Genomic DNA, 15101 nt, shown 5'->3' with positions numbered 1-15101 from the left:
TATTGAAAAACTTTTGTTATTGACCAAATACTTATTTTCCACCATAATTTGCAAATAAATTCATTAAAAATCCTACAATGTGATTTTCTGGATTTTTTCTTCTCATTTTGTCTGTCATAGTTGACGTGTACCTATGATGAAAATTACAGGCCTCTCTCATCTTTTTTAAGTTGGAGAACTTGCACAATTGGTGGCTGACTAAATACTTTTTTCCCCACTGTATGTTGGTGTGTGTAGGTGGGGGTAAGGTAGGGTTGTATGTTGGTGTGAGGTGGGGTAAGGTAGGGTTGTATGTTGGTGTGTAGGTGGGGTAAGGTAGGGTTGTATGTTGGTGTGTAGGTGGGGTAAGGTAGGGTTGTATGTTGGTGTGTAGGTGGGGTAAGGTAGGGTTGTATGTTGGTGTGTAGGTGGGGTAAGGTAGGGTTGTATGTTGGTGTGTAGGTGGGGTAAGGTAGGGTTGTATGTTGGTGTGTAGGTGGGGTAAGGTGGGGTTGTATGTTGGTGTGTAGGTGGGGTAAGGTAGGGTTGTATGTTGGTGTGTAGGTGGGGTAAGGTGGGGTTGTATGTTGGTGTGTAGGTGGGGTAAGGTAGGGTTGTATGTTGGTGTGTAGGTGGGGTAAGGTGGGATTGTATGTTGGTGTGTAGGTGGGGTAAGGTAGGGTTGTATGTTGGTGTGTAGGTAGGGTAAGGTAGGGTTGTATGTTGGTGTGTAGGTGGGGTAAGGTAGGGTTGTATGTTGGTGTGTAGGTGGGGGTAAGGTGGGGTTGTATGTTGGTGTGTAGGTAGGGTAAGGTAGGGTTGTATGTTGGTGTGTAGGTGGGGTAAGGTAGGGTTGTATGTTGGTGTGTAGGTGGGGTAAGGTAGGGTTGTATGTTGGTGTGTAGGTGAGGTAAGGTGGGGTTGTATGTTGGTGTGTAGGTGGGGTAAGGTGGGGTTGTATGTTGGTGTGTAGGTGGGGTAAGGTGGGGTTGTATGTTGGTGTGTAGGTGGGGTAAGGTAGGGTTGTATGTTGGTGTGTGTAGGTGGGGTAAGGTGGGGGTTGTATGTTGGTGTGTAGGTGGGGTAAGGTGGGGTTGTATGTTGGTGTGTAGGTGGGGTAAGGTGGGGTTGTATGTTGGTGTGTAGGTGGGGTAAGGTGGGGTTGTATGTTGGTGTGTAGGTGGGGTAAGGTGGGGTTGTATGTTGGTGTGTAGGTGGGGTAAGGTGGGGTTGTATGTTGGTGTGTAGGTGGGGTAAGGTAGGGTTGTATGTTGGTGTGTAGGTGAGGTAAGGTGGGGTTGTATGTTGGTGTGTAGGTGGGGTAAGGTGGGGTTGTATGTTGGTGTGTAGGTGGGGTAAGGTGGGGTTGTATGTTGGTGTGTAGGTAGGGTAAGGTAGGGTTGTATGTTGGTGTGTAGGTGGGGTAAGGTAGGGTTGTATGTTGGTGTGTAGGTAGGGTAAGGTAGGGTTGTATGTTGGTGTGTGTAGGTGGGGTAAGGTAGGGTTGTATGTTGGTGTGTAGGTGGGGTAAGGTAGGGTTGTATGTTGGTGGGTAGGTGGGGTAAGGTGGGGTTGTATGTTGGTGTGTAGGTGGGGTAAGGTAGGGTTGTATGTTGGTGTGTAGGTGAGGTAAGGTGGGGTTGTATGTTGGTGTGTAGGTGGGGTAAGGTGGGGTTGTATGTTGGTGTGTAGGTGGGGTAAGGTGGGGTTTGTTTGTTGGTGTGTGTAGGTGTGTCCAGCCCCAGTGAGTGTCAGCAGGGTAAAGTGGTAATAAAGGTGTGTATGTGTGTTTTTGTGTTTGTGTGTGTGTGTGTGCATATGTATGTGTGTATGTGTGTGTCTGTGTGTTTTTGTGTTTTTATGTGTGTGTGTGCATATGTATGTGTGTATGTGTGTGTCTGTGTGTTTTTGTGTGTGTGTGTCTGTGTGTTTTTGTGTGTGTGTGTGTATGTATGTGTGTGTCTGTGTGTTTTTGTGTGTGTGTGTGTGTGTGTATGTCAGGTTCCTCGGAGCTCTGAGGCCAGTCCCCACGGCTCTCCCACCTTAGGCCAGCAGGGCGGCGCCAGCGAGACGTCTGGGTGCTCGAAGCCCTTCGCAGGTACGAGGGTGTATTGGTGTGTGTGTTGGTGTGTGTGTGCGTGTGTTGGTGTGTGTTTGGTGTGTGTTTGGTGTGTGTTTGGTGTGTGTATTGGTGTGTGTATTGGTGTGTGTGTTGGTGTGTGTTTGGTGTGTGTGTTGGTGTGTGTGTGTGTGTCACAAACGAGGCTCTCGCTGTTCCTCCTGCTCACCACCAGAGGGAACCCTCTCCTGAGTATTAAACCCCTGAACTTCATTTCCCACATACCTGGCTCTGATTACCGTTGCACCTGACTCCCATCAGTAGACTATTTAGGTGCTCTCTAACTCTCTCTCTTTGCGAAGTCTTGTTAGCCCTGGTGATCATTGCTATGCGTTTCGCCTGTGTCTGTCTACCCGTGGATTTACTCTGGACTGTTTTTCCTCCTTGATTGTTTGCTGTCTGCCTTGGACTATATTCTTTACTGGACTGATTGTTGTAGCTTGCTGCCTGCACTGACCTTATGCCTGTACCTGGATTACGAGTTGCCTTATCCCTACTGTTGTGTCTGCTGGCGATTGACCCTGTTTGTACGACCAAGCTTGTAATAAAACTGCAAATGGATCCTCACTCTCCTGGAGCGTCATTACAGTGTGTGTGTTGGTGTGTGTATTGGTGTGTGTTGGTGTGTGTGTTGGTGTGTGTATTGGTGTGTGTATTGGTGTGTGTATTGGTGTGTGTTTGGTGTGTTTGGTGTGTGTTTGGTGTGTGTATTGGTGTGTGTGTTGGTGTGTGTTTGGTGTGTGTTTGGTGTGTGTGTTGGTGTGTGTATTGGTGTGTATTGGTGTGTGTTGTGTGTGTTTGGTGTGTGTATTGGTGTGTGTTGGTGTGTGTTTGGTGTGTGTTTGGTGTGTGTTGGTGTGTGTATTGGTGTGTGTATTGGTGTGTGTATTGGTGTGTTTGTGTGTGTGTGTTGGTGTGTGTATTGGTGTGTGTATTGGTGTGTTTGTGTGTGTGTTGGTGTTGGTGTGTGTTTGGTGTGTGTTTGGTGTGTTGTTGTGTGTCGTTGTGTTGGTGTGTGTATTGGTGTGTATATTGGTGTGTGTGTTGGTGTGTGTTGGTGTGTGTTGGTGTGTGTATTGGTGTGTGTATTGGTGTGTGTGTATTGGTGTGTGTTTGGTGTGTGTGTGTGTGTGTGTTGGTGTGTGTTTGGTGTGTGTTTGGTGTGTGTGTGTCGTTGTGTTGGTGTGTGTATTGGTGTGTGTATTGGTGTGTGTTTGGTGTGTGTTTGGTGTGTGTGTTGGTGTGTGTATTGGTGTGTGTATTGGTGTGTGTATTGGTGTGTGTTTGGTGTGTATTTTTGTGTGTGTATTGGTGTGTGTGTGTATTTGTGTGTGTGTATTTGTGTGTGTATTGGTGTGTGTGTATTGGGTGTGTGTTGGTGTGTGTGTATTGGTGTGTGTGTGTATTTGTGTGTGTATTGGTGTGTGTGTGTGCGTGTATTGGTGTGTGTATTGGTGTGTGTGTGCGTGTGTGTGTGCTGTTGTACAGATGCATTATGGAATACACTGCCTGCAGAAAGTGTTCATACCCCTTGACTTATTATACATTTCTGTTGTTACATCCTGAATTCAGAATAGATGAAATAGGTTTTTTTCTCACACATCTACACACAATACTCCATAATGACAAAAAAAAAAATTTTTTAGAAATGTTAGCAAATGTATTGAACATGAAATACAGAAATATCTTATTTATATAAGTATTCACACCCCTTATTCAATACATGTTAGAATCACCTTTGGCAGCGATTACAGCCGTGAGTCTCTCTGGGTAAGTCTCTAAGAGCTTTGAACACCTGGATTGGACAATATTTGCCCATTATTCTGTTCAAAATTCTTCAAGCTCTGTCAAGTTGGTTGTTGATCATTGCTAGACAGCCATTTCCAAGTCTTGCTGTATATTTTCAAGCAGATTTAAGTCAAAACTGTAACTAGGCCACTCAGGAACATTCACTGTCTTCTTGGTGAGCAACTCCAGTGTAGATTTGGCCTTGTGTTTTAGGTTATTGTCCGGCTGAAAGGTGAATTCATCTCCCAGTGTCTGGTGGAAAGCAGACTGAACCATGTTTTCCTCTAGGATTTTTCCTGTGCTTAGCTACATTCCATTAATTTTTTATCCTGAAAAACTCCCGACTCCTTAACGATTACAAGCATACCCATAACATGATGCAGCCACCACTATTCTTGAAAATATGGAGAGTGGTACTCAGGAATGTGTTGTATTGGATTTGCCCCAAACATAACACTTTGTATTCAGGACAAAAAGTAAATTGCTTTGCCACATTTTTTTACAGTATTACTTTAGTGCCTAGTTGCAAACTAGGAATATTTTTATTCTGTACATGCTTCCTTCTTTTCACTCTGTCAATTCTGTTAGTATTGTGGAGTAACTACAATGTTGTTGATCCATCCTCAGTTCTCCTATTACAGCCATTAAACTCTGTAACTGTTTTAAAGTCACCATTGGCCTCATGGTGAAATACCTGAGCAGTTTCCTTCCTCTCTGGCAACTGAGTTAGGAAGGACGCCTGTATCTTTGTAGTGACTGGGTGTATTGATACACCATCCAAAGTGTAATTAATAACTTCACCATGCTCAAATGAATATTCAATGTCTGCTTTTTTTATTTCTTTACCCATCTACCAATAGGAGCCCTTCGTGAGGCGTTGGAAAACCAGCCTGGTCTTTGTGGTTGAATCTGTGTTTGAAATTCACTGCTCGACCGAGGGACCTTACAGATAACTGTATGTGTGGGGTACAGAGATGAGGTAGCCATGTTAAACACTATTATTGCACACAGAGGGAGTTCATGCAACTTATTATGTGACTTGTAAAGCACATTTTTACTCCAGAACTTATTTAGGCTTGCCATAACAAAGGGGTTGAATACTTATTGACTCAAGACATTTCAGCTTTTCATTTTGAATGAATTAGTCAAACATTTGGAATAACATCATTCCACTTTGACATTATGGGGTATTGTGCGTAGGCCAGTGACCTTTATTTTTTATTTTATCCAGTTTAAATTCAGGCTGTAACAAATCAAAATGTGGAAAAAGTCAAAGGGTGTGAATACTTTCTGAAGGCGCTGTATGTCTGTGCCTCTGTGCGTAATATATTATATTGATGTTGATCATTTCATCATAACAATCAGAAATAACAGAGGTCTTAGAATAGAACCCTGAGGAACACCACATTCTATCTATCTATTCCTAGAATAGAACCCTGAGGAACACCACATTCTATCTATCTATTCTTAGAATAGATCCCTGAGGAACACCACATTCTATCTATCTATTCCTAGAATAGAACCCCGAGGAACACCACATTCTATCTATCTATTCCTAGAATAGAACCCTGAGGAACACCACATTCTATCTATCTATTCCTAGAATAGAACCCTCGAGTAACACCACATTCTATCTATCTATTCCTAGAATAGAACCCTGAGGAACACCACATTCTATCTATCTATTCCTAGAATAGAACCCTGAGGAACACCACATTCTATCTATCTATTCCTAGAATAGAACCCCTGAGGAACACCACATTCTATCTATCTATTCCTAGAATAGAACCCTGAGGAACACCACATTCTATCTATCTATTCCTAGAATAGAACCCTGAGGAACACCCCATTCTATCTAAAACTGTGTGTACCTGTGTGTACCTGTGTGTGCAGGTGGTGACCGTAGCAGCAGCGTGGGTAGCCTGGGTAGTGTTCGTTCCCTCGGCAGCGTCCAGAGTTCTGGAAATACCCAACACGCCCTGAATACGCCTCCTCCTCCTCCGCCGGCCGCGGCACACGCTACTAACACGCCACCTAGCAGTCTGAACACACACGGCCTCAACGTTCCCGGGCTGCATGCACAGGCGGAGGGAGTCAAGGTGGGGGATGGCTGTTAGTGTGTGTGTGTCACTTGGTGAAATGATTCACAGATTAACTAAGTCTGTCTCTTGTGTGTGTGTGTGTGTGTTTCAGGAGTGTGTGTGTGTGTTTGTGTGTGTGTGTTTGTGTGTGTGTGTGTTACAGGAGTGTGTGTGTGTGTGTTTGTGTGTGTGTGTTTTAGGAGTGTGTGTGTGTGTTTCAGGAGTGTGTGTGTGTGTGTGTTTCAGGAGTGTGTGTGTGTGTTTGTGTGTGTGTGTTTGTGTGTGTGTGTGTGTTTGTGTGTGTGTGTTTTAGGAGTGTGTGTGTGTGTTTCAGGAGTGTGTGTGTGTGTGTTTCAGGAGTGTGTGTGTGTGTTTGTGTGTGTGTGTTTGTGTGTGTGTGTGTGTTTGTGTGTGTGTGTTTTAGGAGTGTGTGTGTGTGTTTCAGGAGTGTGTGTGTGTGTTTGTGTGTGTGTGTTTGTGTGTGTGTGTGTTTGTGTGTGTGTGTTTTAGGAGTGTGTGTGTGTGTTTCAGGAGTGTGTGTGTGTGTGTTTTTAGGAGTGTGTGTCTGTGTTTCAGGAGTGTGTGTGTGTGTGTGTGTGTTTGTGTGTGTGTTTCAGGAGTGTGTGTGTGTTTCAAGTGTGTTTGTGTGTGTGCTAACTTGTTCTTCAACTCTGATTCACAGATTGACTAAGCCTTTCTCTTGTGCATGTGTGGTGTGTGTGTCCGTGTGTGGTGTGTTTGTGTGTGTGTGGTGTGTGTGTGGTGTGTGTGTGTGTTTGTTTGTGTGTGGTGTGTTTGTTTGTGTGTGGTGTGTGTGTGTGTTTGTTTGTGTGTGGTGTTTGTGTGTGTTTGTTTGTGTGTGTGTGTTTGTTTGTGGGTGGTGTGTGTGTGTGTTTGTTTGTGAGTGGTGTGTGTGTGTGTTTGTTTGTGTGTGTGTGTGTTTGTTTGTGTGTGGTGTGTGTGTGTGTGTGGTGTGTGTGTGTGTGGTGTGTGGTGTGTGTGTGTGTGTGGTGTGTGTGGTGTGTGTGTTTAGCTCCTAGCCACGGTGATGTCCCAGTCAATAAAGGCAAAGGAACATCTGTTGGAGCAGTCCAGGTCTGTGGAGCAGGCGGTAGCAGAAGGTAACCAGAATAATATCATTATTATAATAACAACAACAATAATAATATTATTAACAGTAACTGACTGTCTAACTGACTGACTGACTGACTGTTTTTCTGACGGACTGACTATCTAACTGACTATCTAACTGACTATCTAACTGACTGACTGACTATCTAACTGACTGACTATCTGACTGACTTTCTGACTGACTGACTTTCTGACTGACTGTCTGACTGACTGGAATGACTATCTAACTGACTGACTGACTTTCTAACTGACTGACTATCTGACTGACTTTCTGACTGACTGACTTTCTGGCTGACTGTCTGACTGACTGACTGACTTTCTGACTGACTGACTTTCTGACTGACTATCTAACTGACTGACCGACTTTCTAACTGACTGACTATCTGACTGACTTTCTAACTGACTGACTATCTGACTGACTTTCTGACTGACTGTCTGACTGACTGACTGACTTTCTAACTGACTGACTATCTGACTGACTTTCTAACTGACTGACTATCTGACTGACTTTCTAACTGACTGACTATCTGACTGACTTTCTGACTGACTGACTTTCTGACTGACTGTCTGACTGACTGACTTTCTGACTGACTGACTTTCTGACTGACTATCTAACTGACTGACTGACTTTCTAACTGACTGACTATCTGACTGACTTTCTAACCGACTGACTATCTGACTGAATTTCTGACTGACTGTCTGAGATGACTGACTGACTTTCTAACTGACTGACTATCTGACTGACTTTCTAACTGACTGACTATCTGACTGACTGACTGTCTGACTGACTGTCTGACTGACTGACTTTCTGACTGACTGACTTTCTGACTGACTGTCTGACTGACTGACTGACTTTCTGACCGACCGACTTTCTGACTGACTATCTAACTGACTGACTGACTTTCTAACTGACTGACTATCTGACTGACTTTCTAACTGACTGACAGACTTTCTAACTGACTGACTATCAGACTGACTTTCTGACTGACTGACTTTCTGACTGACTGTCTGACTGACTGACTGACTGACTATCTAACTGACTGACTGACTTTCTAACTGACTGACTATCTGACTGACTTTCTGACTGACTGACTTTCTGACTGACTGACTGTCTGACTGACTGACTGACTATCTAACTGACTGACTGACTTTCTAACTGACTGACTATCTGACTGACTTTCTAACTGACTGACTATCTGACTGACTTTCTGACTGACTGACTTTCTGACTAACTGTCTGACTGACTGACTGTCTGACTGACTGACTGACTTTCTGACTGGCTGACTTTCTGACTGACTGTCTGACTGACTGACTGACTTTCTGACTGGCTGACTTTCTGACTGACTGTCTGACTGACTGACTGACTTTCTGACTGGCTGACTTTCTGACTGACTATCTAACTGACTGACTATCTGACTGACTTTCTAACTGGCTGACTTTCTGACTGGCTGACTTTCTGACTGACTATCTAACTGACTGACCGACTTTCTAACTGACTGACTGACTGACTTTCTGACTGACTGTCTGACTAACTGACTGACTTTCTGACTGTCTGACTGACTGACTTTCTGACTGACTGTCTGACTGACTGACTGACTTTCTGACTGTCTGACTATCTGACTGACTTTCTGACTGACTATCTGACTGACTTTCTGACTGACTGTCTGACTGACTGACTGACTTTCTAACTGACTGACTATCTGACCGACTTTCTAACTGACTGACTATCTGACTGACTTTCTGACTGACTGACTTTCTGACTGACTGACTGTCTGACTGACTGACTGACTATCTAACTGACCGACCGACTTTCTAACTGACTGACTATCTGACTGACTTTCTAACTGACTGACTATCTGACTGACTTTCTGACCGACTGACTTTCGGACCGACTGTCTGACTGACTGACTGTCTGACTGACTGACTGACTTTCTGACTGGCTGACTTTCTGACTGACTGTCTGACTGACTGACTGACTTTCTGACTGGCTGACTTTCTGACTGACTGTCTGACTGACTGACTGACTTTCTGACTGGCTGACTTTCTGACTGACTATCTAACTGACTGACTATCTGACTGACTTTCTAACTGGCTGACTTTCTGACTGGCTGACTTTCTGACTGACTATCTAACTGACTGACCGACTTTCTAACTGACTGACTGACTGACTTTCTGACTGACTGTCTGACTAACTGACTGACTTTCTGACTGTCTGTCTGACTGACTTTCTAACTGACTGACTATCTGACTGACTTTCTGACTGACTGACTTTCTGACTGACTGTCTGACTGACTGACTGTCTGACTGACTGACTTTCTGACTGGCTGACTTTCTGACTGACTGTCTGACTGACTGACTGACTTTCTGACTGGCTGACTTTCTGACCGACTGTCTGACCGACTGACTGACTTTCTGACTGGCTGACTTTCTGACTGACTATCTAACTGACTGACTATCTGACTGACTTTCTAACTGGCTGACTTTCTGACTGGCTGACTTTCTGACTGACTATCTAACTGACTGACCGACTTTCTAACTGACTGACTGACTGACTTTCTGACTGACTGTCTGACTAACTGACTGACTTTCTGACTGTCTGACTGACTGACTTTCTGACTGACTGTCTGACTGACTGACTGACTTTCTGACTGTCTGACTATCCGACTGACTTTCTAACTGACTGACTATCTGACTGACTTTCTGACTGACTGTCTGACTGACTGACTGACTTTCTAACTGACTGACTATCTGACTGACTTTCTAACTGACTGACTATCTGACTGACTTTCTGACTGACTGTCTGACTGACTGACTGACTTTCTAACTGACTGACTATCTGACTGACTTTCTAACTGACTGACTATCTGACTGACTTTCTAACTGACTGACTATCTGACTGACTTTCTGACTGACCGACTTTCGGACTGACTGTCTGACGGACCGACTTTCTGACTGACTGACTTTCTGACTGACTATCTAACCGACTGACTGACTTTCTAACTGACTGACTATCTGACTGACTTTCTAACCGACCGACTATCTGACTGACTGACTGACTTTCTAACTGACTGACTATCTGACTGACTTTCTAACTGACTGACTATCTGACTGACTGACTGACTTTCTAACTGACCGACTATCTGACTGGACTGACTGACTGACTGTCTGACTGACCGACTTTCGACTGACTGACTTTCTGACCGACTGTCCTGACTGACTGACTGACTTTCTGACCGACTGACTTTCGACCGACTATCTAACTGACTGACTGACTTTCTAACTGACTGACTTTCTAACTGACTGACCGACTTTCTAACTGACTGACTATCAGACTGACTTTCTGACTGACTGACTTTCTGACTGACTGTCTGACTGACTGACTGACTGACTATCTAACTGACTGACTGACTTTCTAACTGACTGACTATCTGACTGACTTTCTGACTGACTGACTTTCTGACTGACTGACTGTCTGACTGACTGACTATCTAACTGACTGACTGACTTTCTAACTGTCTGACTATCTGACTGACTTTCTAACTGACTGACTATCTGACTGACTTTCTGACTGACTGTCTGACTGACTGACTGACTTTCTAACTGACTGACTATCTGACTGACTTTCTAACTGACTGACTATCTGACTGACTTTCTGACTGACTGTCTGACTGACTGACTGACTTTCTAACTGACTGACTATCTGACTGACTTTCTAACTGACTGACTATCTGACTGACTTTCTAACTGACTGACTATCTGACTGACTTTCTGACTGACTGACTTTCTGACTGACTGTCTGACTGACTGACTTTCTGACTGACTGACTTTCTGACTGACTATCTAACTGACTGACTGACTTTCTAACTGACTGACTATCTGACTGACTTTCTAACTGACTGACTATCTGACTGAATTTCTGACTGACTGTCTGAGATGACTGACTGACTTTCTAACTGACTGACTATCTGACTGACTTTCTAACTGACTGACTATCTGACTGACTGACTGACTGACTGTCTGACTGACTGACTTTCTGACTGACTGACTTTCTGACTCATTGTCTGACTGACTGACTGACTTTCTGACTGACTGACTTTCTGACTGACTATCTAACTGACTGACTGACTTTCTAACTGACTGACTATCTGACTGACTTTGACTTTCTAACTGACTGTCTAACTATCTGACTGACTATCTGACTGACTGACTGACTTTCTGACTGACTGACTTTCTGACTGACTGTCTGACTGACTGACTGACTTTCTAACTGACTGACTATCTGACTGACTTTCTAACTGACTGACTATCTGACTGACTATCTGACCCGACTTTGACTTTCTAACTGACTGTCTAACTGTCTCGACTATCTGACTGCTGACTGTCTGACTGACTTTCTGACTTTCTAACTGACTGACTTTCTAACGGACTGACTATCTGACTGACTGACTGTCTGACTGACTTTCTAACTGACTGACTATCTGACTGACTGACTGTCTGACCGACTTTCCTAATGGACTGACTATCCGACTGACTGACTTTCTGACTGACTTTCTAACTGACTGACTATCTGACTGTCTTTCTGACTTTCTGACTGACTTTCCTAACTGACCGACTATCTGACTGACTTTCTATCTGACTGACTATCTGACTGTCTTTCTGACTTTCTGACTGACTGACTTTCTGACTGACTTTCTAACTGACTGACTATCTGACTATCTGACTGACTATCTGACTGACTGACTGACTTTCTGACTGACTGACTTTCTAACTGACTGTCTGACTGACTGACTGACTTTCTAACTGACCGACTATCTGACTGACTTTCTAACTGACTGACTATCTGACTGACTATCTGACCGACTTTGACTTTCTAACTGACTGTCTAAATGTCTGACTATCTGACTGACTTTCTGACTTTCTGACTGACTGTCTAACTGTCTGACTATCCGACTGACTTTCCAACTGACTGACTATCTGACTGACTTTCTAACTGACTGACTATTTGACCGACTTTCTGACTGACTGACTTTCTATCTGACTGACTATCTGACTGTCTTTCTGACTTTCTGACTGACTGACTTTCTGACTGACTTTCTGACTTTCTAACTGACTGTCTAACTGTCTGACTGACAGACTTTCTAACTGACTGACTTTCTAACGGACTGACTATCTGACTGACTGACTGTCTGACTGACTTTCTAACTGACTGACTATCTGACTGTCTTTCTGACTTTCTGACTCACTTTCTAACTGACTGACTATCTGACTGACTGACTGTCTGACTGACTTTCTATCTGACTGACTATCTGACTGTCTTTCTGACTTTCTGACTGACTGACTTTCTAACTGACTGACTATATGACTATCTGACAGACTATCTGACTGACTGACTGACTTTCTGACTGACTGACTTTCTGACTGACTGTCTGACTGACTGACTGACTTTCTAACTGACTGACTATCTGACTGACTTTCTAACTGACTGACTATCTGACTGACTATCTGACCCGACTTTGACTTTCTAACTGACTGTCTAACTGTCTGACTATCTGGACTGACTTTCTGACTTTCTGACTGACTGTCTAACCGTCTGAATATCTGACTGACTTTTTGACTGACTGTCTGACTGACTTTCTAATTGACTGACTATCTGACTGACTTTCTAACTGACTGACTATCTGACTGACTTTCTAACTGACTGACTATCTGACTGACTTTCTGACTGACTGACTTTCTGACTGACTGACTGACTGACTTTCTGACTGACTGTCTGACTGACTGACTGACTGACTTTCTAACTGACTGACTATCTGACTGACTATCTGACTGACTTTCTGACTGACTGACTTTCTGACTGACTATCTAACTGACTGACTGACTTTCTAACTGACTGACTATCTGACTGACTTTCTTAACTGACTGACTATCTAACTGACTTTTTGACTGACTGTCTGACGACAGACTTTCTTATTGACTGACTATCTGACTGACTTTCTAACTGACTGACTATCTGACTGACTTTCTAACTGACTGACTATTTGACTGACTTTCTGACTGATGACTTTCCAACTGACTGTCTAACTGTCTGACTATCTGACTGACTTTCTAACTGACTTACTATTTGACTGACCTTTGACTGACTGTCTGACTGACTGTCTGACTGACTGACTGACTTTCTGACTGACTGTCTGACTGACTGTCTGACTTTCTGACTGACTGACTTTCTGACTGACTATCTAACTGACTGACTGACTTTCTAACTGACTCGACCATCTGACTGACTTTCTAACTGACTGAATATCTGACCGACTTTTTGACTGACTGTCTGACTGACTGACTTTCTAATTGACTGACTATCTGACTGACTTTCTAACTGACTGACTATCTGACTGACTTTCTGACCGACTGTCTGACGACTGACTTTCTGACTGACTTTCTGACTGACTATCTGACTGACTGACTGACTATCTGACTGACTGACTGACTTTCTGACTGACTGTCTGACTGACTGACTGACTTTCTAACTGACTGACTATCTGACTGACTATCTGACTGACTTTCTAACTGACTGACTTTCTAACTGACTGACTATTTGACTGACTTTCTGACTGACTGACTGTCTGACTGACTGACTGACTTTCTGACTGACTGACTGACTGACTGACTTTCTGACCGACTGACTTTCTGACTGACTATCTAACTGACTGACTGACTTTCTAACTGACTGACTATCTGACTGACTTTTTGACTGACTGTCTGACTGACTGACTGACTTTCTGACTGACTGACTTTCTGACTGACTGTCTGACTGACTGAATTTCTAACTGACTGACTGACTGACTTTCAACTGACCGACTATCTGACTTACTGACTGTCTGACTGACTTTCTAACTGACCGTCTAACTGACTTACTGACTGTCTAACTGATTTTCTAACCGACTGACTATCTGACTTACTGACTGTCTGACTGATTTTCTAACTGACTGACTATCTGACTGACTATCTGACTGTCTTTCTGACTTTCTAACTGACTGACTATCTGACTGACTATCTGACTGACTTTGGACTTTCTGACTGATTTTCTAACTGACTGACTATCTGACTGACTATCTGACTGACTTTGACTTTCTGACTGACTGTCTAACTGTCTGACTATCTGACTGACTTTATAACTGACTGACTGTCTGACTGACTGTCTGTGTTTCTTTTAGCTGCAGCTAAGAGTCCATCTGGTTGTCCTCCTCATGAGCAGCGCTCCCTTTGATCGTAAGGCAGAGGCAGATGGGAAGGTGAGGTCTGTGTGTGTGTTTTTGTGTGTGTTCGTGCGTGAGTGTGTGTGTGCCTGTGTGTGTTTGTGCGTTTGCGTGTGTGTGCGTTGCGTGTGTGTGCGTGTGTGTATGTTAGTGTGTGTGTGTGTGTGTGTGTGTGCGTGCGTGTGTGTATGTTAGTGCGTGTGTGTGTGTGCGTGTGTGTGCGTGTGTGTATGTTAGTGCGTGTGTGTGTGTGTGTGTGTGCGTGTGTGTATGTTAGTGCGTGTGTGTGTGTGTGTGCCTGTGTGTGTTTGTGCGTTTGCGTGTGTGTGCGTTTGTGTGTGTGTGTGTGTGTGTATGTTAGTGCGTGTGTGTGTGTGTATGTTAGTGCGTGTGTGTGCGTTTGTGTGTGTGTGCGTGTGTGTATGTTAGTGCGTGTGTGTGTGTTGTCTCACCAGAGACAGATTTCTTTGCTGTTTCAGTTTATTGTTCATGCTTCCTGAAGCTTCCTTCCATCATTCAGTGGCTTGGAATGTGTTTCTGTTGCTGGACGTTGTTCTCAGGACGTGTCACAGTGGAAGCCTCCACAGGGCTGTGTGTTAGGGTTGGACTCATACTAGGGAGGGTTCTACTGACTGCAGTTAGATGGCATCTCTACTGCTCCCCGGTGGTGAAGGATGTCATGACAGTTATACTAGGGAGGGTTCTAGGGCTGCAGTTAGATGGCATCTCTACTGCTCCCGGTGGTGAAGG

The 15101-nt window shown here is 44.0% G+C and overlaps 1 long non-coding RNA gene across 1 annotated transcript; it reads left to right on the top strand.

Moving 5' to 3' along the window:
* Positions 1 to 5897: 5897 nt before the first annotated feature.
* On the top strand, positions 5898 to 14355 carry LOC123490035. Its single transcript, XR_006660786.1, has 3 exons — positions 5898 to 5985; positions 7001 to 7088; positions 14310 to 14355. It is a non-coding gene; the product is annotated as an uncharacterized LOC123490035 (long non-coding RNA).
* The last annotated feature ends 746 nt before the right edge of the window (positions 14356 to 15101 follow it).

The sequence above is a fragment of the Coregonus clupeaformis genome, unplaced genomic scaffold (genome assembly GCF_020615455.1).
Source record: "Coregonus clupeaformis isolate EN_2021a unplaced genomic scaffold, ASM2061545v1 scaf3472, whole genome shotgun sequence".
Classification (NCBI taxonomy): domain Eukaryota; kingdom Metazoa; phylum Chordata; class Actinopteri; order Salmoniformes; family Salmonidae; genus Coregonus; species Coregonus clupeaformis.
This window is presented reverse-complemented; position numbering and strand designations above follow the sequence as displayed.